Source organism: Hipposideros armiger, unplaced genomic scaffold (genome assembly GCF_001890085.2).
Source record: "Hipposideros armiger isolate ML-2016 unplaced genomic scaffold, ASM189008v1 scaffold_436, whole genome shotgun sequence".
NCBI lineage: Eukaryota > Metazoa > Chordata > Mammalia > Chiroptera > Hipposideridae > Hipposideros > Hipposideros armiger.
In genome coordinates, this window is record NW_017731786.1 from 875,939 (window position 1) to 882,662 (window position 6,724).

Here is a 6,724-nt window from a genome sequence, read left to right on the forward strand (position 1 = left end):
GCCGAGTGAGCCAGGCAGGTGGTGACTGAAGATTAGGTGGACGTGCGGGCAGGGAGGGTGGGAAGAGGCTTTGTAAGTCCTGGAAGGAGTTGGATTGCCTTCTGAGTGTAACGGGAAGCTGCCCGCAGGTTTCTAACGGTGTGGTATTGCGTTATTTATTCTTTGTAAGGTCTCTAAGGCTGCTGGGCAAAGAGCGGGTTGCCGGAGGTGGGTGGTTGAGTGAGTGGGGGCAGGGAGACTCTGAAGAGGACGTTGTAGTAGTTTAAATACAGGTGACAGTGGCCTGACCAACAGTGGGAGCAGATGGAGAAAAGTGGATGGATGCGAGATACGTTTTGCAACCGTGATAGCACATGGTAATCTGGAGCGTGGGAAGTGAGACAAACAGAAAAAGTGGGTGTGGGGCCTGCGTTTTGACCTGCGGAGGAACTGGTTTCATGAGGGAGAAAGAGGAGACTGCAGGTTTGGCAGTGGATTTGGGAGCCTGAATTCCTGCCCTGGACTTGTTAAATTTGAAATTCTTCTTGGGCATACAAATTCAAGTGCCGAGTTGACGGGATAATCTTCTGGAGTTTGGAAGCCACATGAGAGACAGCCAGCGGGGCCCAGCCTGAAGAGGGGGTTTAAAGCCACTGGCCTAGATGAGATCATCAAGGGAGGGAGTGAGGAGAGGGGCGCAGAGGGGAGGCACGGGAGGCCTGAGCTGCTCCGGGATTCGGACTGGACTGGACAAGAAGGTGCCATGGAGATGAGAGGAGCGGGCAGTAGCGCAGGTGGATTCCTACGAGAGCTGGACATCCCTGAAGTCAGAGAAAAACATGCGTCCACATGGGGGGAGCGGCCAGGTGCCACTCCGTTTACTGGGGACAGAAAGAAGGCTGCTGCAGCCAGCAGAGAAGTGCCAGGTAGGTGAGTGCCAGCAAGCTGAAACTGTAAGCCAAGGCTTGGGAAGGCATGTGAGGTCTGCAGCGGTCTGCTGGAGTGTGCCAGCCTGTATCACGCGTTTGCCATGTACACTGCACGTACATGGATAAAGAGCAGGAAATGGAGATTATACTGAGGGAGCCAAAAATATGTACACATTTGAAGAAAGGAAAAAACTGGATTAAAATTATGCTGATGGGAACCACCTTGTAATTGCAGAAGTCAAACGTGACTTTTATTCATCTTTTGTTATCGGTATGTATTGAGTATCACAATTTTAATAGTTTTTTTCCTTTCTTAAAATGTGTATGTAGACACTTTTGGGCACCCCCGGTGTATAACGTAATTATTAAGCGAACCCCTGACTAATGTCCACATAGATTAGGACCTAGAACAACACCAGCACCCAGAACCCCTGCTGAGTGTCTCTGCTTTTCACCTGGAGGGGACCACCCTCGGACTCTATTTCCTTACTTCCCCTTATGCTTTTACCGTAAGGTGTGGGTGGTTTTGCCTGACTTTGAAGAGTAGGAGAGACATTTCCCTGTTTGTCAGTATTACATCTGGAATTACACCTCCCACTTCCAACTCACTGGCTGCCGTTCAGACCCATGGAGGCACACCCGGCTTGGCATTTGGTTCTGAATTAATACATATTAATGGGTGGTAATACATTTCTACCAGTGCATATATTTACTTGAAATGCAATTTTCCATCAAATGCATTTTATTCACATCGCTGCATGGTAACTACATCCAGAATAATATCTTTAGTGATTATTCATTACTGAAATAATATATCGGTGCCAAACAGCAGCTTCTAAGTGGCTTCCGTTTTTTTTTTTTCCCCCTTCAAATTGAACATGTTATTATTACACCGATAGAATAATCCCATTATCCCCACTAACTGTAGGCGACAGCTTTCCAGGAGGCTATTTCCAAAAGTCTCATTCAGGTGGGCAGCAGGGCCTTTCTCTGATGGGGCGTGGGGGAAAGTGCTGCCTCTGATGCAAATGCAGATGTGGGGTGAACAGCAGGTGAGCAGGTTGCTCAAAGCAACATGTGTGCTATCTGAAACAAAATGGTAGGTAAGCGCAGATGGGTGTTTTGAAAGCTGCAAATGAGCATGTGTGTGTGTGCTCATGAGAGGGAGGGAGGGAGACAGGGAGAGAAAGAGAGGGAGAGAAATAGCAAAAATTAAATTAATGCAGGAAAACCCCTGGGATTACAGAGTGATGTACTAAAATGTCACACTCCCTACAGACACTCCAGGATAAACTGTCATGACCTGCTGGAAGCCAGAGCCATATCTTAGGACACTAGACCAAGCAGGAGACACATGTATCACGTGGTATTTCTATCAAGTATTCCTCATCTATTTATCCTCAGTGACACTTGTTATCATCCCCTGTTTCTCCAATGAGGAGACTGAGGCTCAGAGAGATTAAATTTCATCACCCACAGTTTCTCTCTAATAAGTGATAGGAAGCTAATTTGTCTCCAGATCCAGGTAATGCTAAACCCAGTGTTCCCCTGCATTTGGAAGTGAGTGGTTAAGAAGAGGATTAGCTGTTCACATCCCATCTCGTCGCTTGCGAAAGGTAGGGGATTGAAAAAAATGGCTGGATTTGGTGATGGCCATTTTCCTGTAGGACTTTCGTGAGGATTCAGTGAGACTGAGTATGTGGAGAACCCTGGACCATAAACAGTTTTTCAGGTATTGGAAGTCTGTCCTTTCTTCCCATGTTATGATCTGGACAGCAGGTTGGGTGCTTTGCCTCTAACTCCAGATGTGAGCCTCCCCTCTGTGCTCCATGAAACCTTGTGGCCCCACGCCGCCTCCGGTCCCTGGGTCCGTGCCTCTGTGCCAGTCAGGTCCAGAACTGAACTGGACCTACAACCTCGCTTGGCTCTTAGCATCAGCACGTGGGAGGGCAGAACAGCAGTGATGTCGACTGGCCACTGAACCCCACTGAGGCAGCCTGAATCGTCCTCATTGTCTCATAGTGGCTCTCAGATTAGGCTCACTTGGGAAATGCTTTAAAAATAAGGGTGCTGGGGGCTCAGTGCAGGAGATGGGGCCGCAAGGTGCTGGTAGTTTTTAAAACTACCCAGGTGTTAATGCTCTGCTACTCCCCCAGGGTTGATAACCACTGGTCTGAAAGTTGGTTTAGGATGGGGTCTGTAGAGGGGAAGACCTCAGGGATTAATGTATAACGAGGTGGGGAGCTGAGCCGACCCCCAGATCCAGCGTGTGCCCGTGTGGACCTGAGTGCCTGATCCGGGTGCCCGGTGGGGGGCTGGGGACGGAGTCACGAGTGGTGCAGTGTGGCCAAAAGGGAACCAGAAATTCCACTTGCATTTTCGCTCCTCTTTTAACTTAGCTTTTCCTTTTTTTAATGTCCTTTGTAGAGTTTTGAAAATTAATTTTAATTCGTTTTTGAAATTATCACCTAGTAACATTGACTTTTTGGTGTACACTGTAACAGCCGTAACACGTACAAATGCGTGTCACCACCACAGTTGGAATGTGGGATGGTCCCCCCCCCAGCTCCCTTGTGACACCCATTTACAGTTCTTTCCGCTCCCAGCCCCGGCAGCCATGGGTATGTCACCAGCACTGCAGCTTTGTCTTTTTGACGATGTCATTTAAATGTAATTACAATGAACATAACCTTTTTTTTTTTTTAAATTGGGGAATTGGGGGAGGGGAGCAGTATTGGAGAGTTTGGGAAGGGGAACAGCCAACTTGTCCTTCAATCTTAGTTGTGGAGGGCACAGCTGGCTCAGCTCCAATTCCAGTCACCAGCTGTCCGTTGGCAGCTCGTGGCTGCTCAGCTCAAGGTGCTGTGCTCAATCTTAGTTGCGGGTGGGCGTAGCCACCATCCCATGCAGGAGTCGAACCGGCAACCTTGTTGTTAGGAGCACGTGCTTTCACCAGCTGAGCCATCCTGCCACCTGTTGGCAGCTCAGCAGCAGCTCAGCTCGGACGCAGCTCACTGGCCCATGTGGGAATCGAACCAGCGGCCCTGTTGCTCAGAGCTCGTGCTCTTAACCAACTGAGCCACTGGGCCAGCCCCTGTACATAACCTTTTGAGATTGGCTTCTTGCACTCAGTGTGATGTCTTTGTGATTCATGCAAATTGTCACGTGTGTCAATGGTTGAGTCCTTTTTATTACTAAGCAGTATTCCATTATACAGATGTACCACATTCTGTTTACCCATCCATGAATGGAAGGGCATTTGGGTGGTTTCCACTTATTGGCAATTATGAATAGAGTTGCCATAAACCTTTGTGTGCACGTTTTTACGTGAACATAGATTTTCATTTTCTAGCATCATATGGTTGCGAGTGTATTTAACTTTCTAAGAAACTGATGACTTTCCCAAAGCGGCTCTCCCACTGCAGTCACACCAGCAAGGTGTGAGAGCTCTCTGCTTCATACCCTCACCATCCCTTGTATCTTAGTTCTGTGTTAGCGATTCTAACAGTTGTGTTAGGGGTATCACATCAGGGTTCTAATCAGCATTTTCCTAATGGCTAAAAATGTTGAAAATCTTTCCATGTGCTTATGTCATACTTTGGTGAAGGCTCTGTCCAAGACTTTCCAATAGTTTTAAAATTGATTTTGTTTTCTGACGATTGAATTTTGAGAGCTCTTTATATATTCTAGATACAAGACCTTTGATGTATGATTTGTGACTGTTTGACCCCAGGCTGTATGTACCTTATCTTTTTACTCTCTTAATAGTGTCTTTCACCAGCAAGATTTTTTAATTTTGAGGAAGACCAGTTTACCCATTTTTTTTATATGGATTATGGTTTTGGTGTCATAACCTGTAAATTTTTTTTTTGCCTAACTTCAGGTCATGAAGGTTTTCTACATTTTCTTCTAAAATTCTTTTCTTTTATGTTTTATACTTAGATCTATGATACGTTTAAGGTGTGAGGTTTTAGGTCAAGGTTCTTTTTGAAAATTATTTTGTTTGCATATAGTGTCTAATTGTTTTACCACATTATTTTCAAAAACACTGTCTTTGCACCATAGAAATGCTTTCGCACCTCGATTAAAAATCAGCTGGCCCATTATTACTGGAATCTATATCTTCCATTGGTCTATATGTCTGTTTGTCCTCTCACAGGTAACCCACTCTCTTGATTACTGTAGGTTTATCGGAGTCTTAAAATTAGATAAAGTAACTCCCGCAACTTTATTTTTCTTTTTCAAAATTCTTTAAGCTATTTCAGTTTCTTTGCTTTTCCAGATAAAATTTAAAATCAGCTTCTGTGTATCTACAAAACAATCTTACTGGGATTTTAATGGAATTGCATAACTCTGTCAATAAATTTGGGAAGAATTAACATCTTTACTGCTTCCAGTCTTTTAACACTTAAACATGGTATATCTCTCCATTGCTTTATATCTTTGCTTTATTTCACGAGTATTTTGTGATTTTTCTGGCCATGCATCTTATATATCTTTTGTTTAATTTTTGGACTTGTCATAGCAATTTTATAAAATGTTAATTTATAATTTATACTGGTAGTATATTCAGTGAATCATGGCTGATTTTTGTGTGGTAATCTTGTATTTTTGTGACCTTTCTAGGCTCACTTATTAGTTCTAAGAGATGTTTTTTGTTTTTTGTTTCTCTGTAGATTCTTTGGAATTTTCTATATAGATAATCATGTTGAATTCAAATAGGGACAGTTTTGTCTCTTAATTTCTCATCTATAGGCCTTTTATTTCATTTTTCACATTGCACCAGTTATGAATTCCTGTACCGTGTTGAATAAGACTGATAGGATTGGACATTCTCTTCTCAATCTTAGGATGAAAGTATTCAGTCTTTCACCAGTAAGTGTGATGGTAGTTGTAAGTTTTTTTGTGGATGCTTTTTATTGGGTTGAGCAAATTGCGTTCTGTTCCTGATCTTAGATTTTTGATCATGAGTGGATCTTTTATATTTGATTAACAATTTTTTGCTTTTTCTACATCAGTTGATATGACCCTATGCTTCATCCTCTTTAGACTGTTCATAGTAAATCGTGAATCACATTCATAGGTTTCAGAATATTGATGTAGCCTTGCATTCCTGGGATAAACACTTCTTAGTTGTGGCATATTATTCTTTGTATATATTGATGTATTGATTTGTTTATATTTTGTTGACAATTTTTGCATCTGTGTTCATGAAGGATATTGATATGTATATTTTAGTTTTGGTACCATCTTTGTATTTTGTTTCATAGTAACACTTGCCTTGTAAAATGAGATGTATAATGTTCTCTCCTCTTCTGATTTTTGGTATAGGTTGTATAGAAATGGTGTTACACTGTCTTTAAATGTTTGGCAGAATTTCCCAGTATCTACCTGGGCCTGGAGGTTTCTTTTTTAGGATGCTTTTAACTACATTTCAAGTTATTTAATAGCTTGTAGAAATATTCAGGTTATCTATCCCATCCTGGGTGAATTTTGGTACTTCATCCTTTTTGAGGAATTGGTTCATTTTATCTTAGTTCTCAAATTTATGTGCATAGACTTGGTTATAGATTATGATTCCCTGTTATCCTTTTAATGTCTGCTGTGTTGGTAGTGATATCTGCTTTTTCATTTCAAATTCACTGGTAATTTTTGCCTTTTATCTTTTTTTCTTTGTAAATCTTACTAGAGTTTTCTCAATTTTACTGATCTTGCAAAGAAACCAGCTTTTGGTTTCATTTATACTCTTTATTATTTTTATGTTTTCAATTTCATTTATTTCTGCTTTTATCTTTATTATTTTCTTCTTTCTGCTT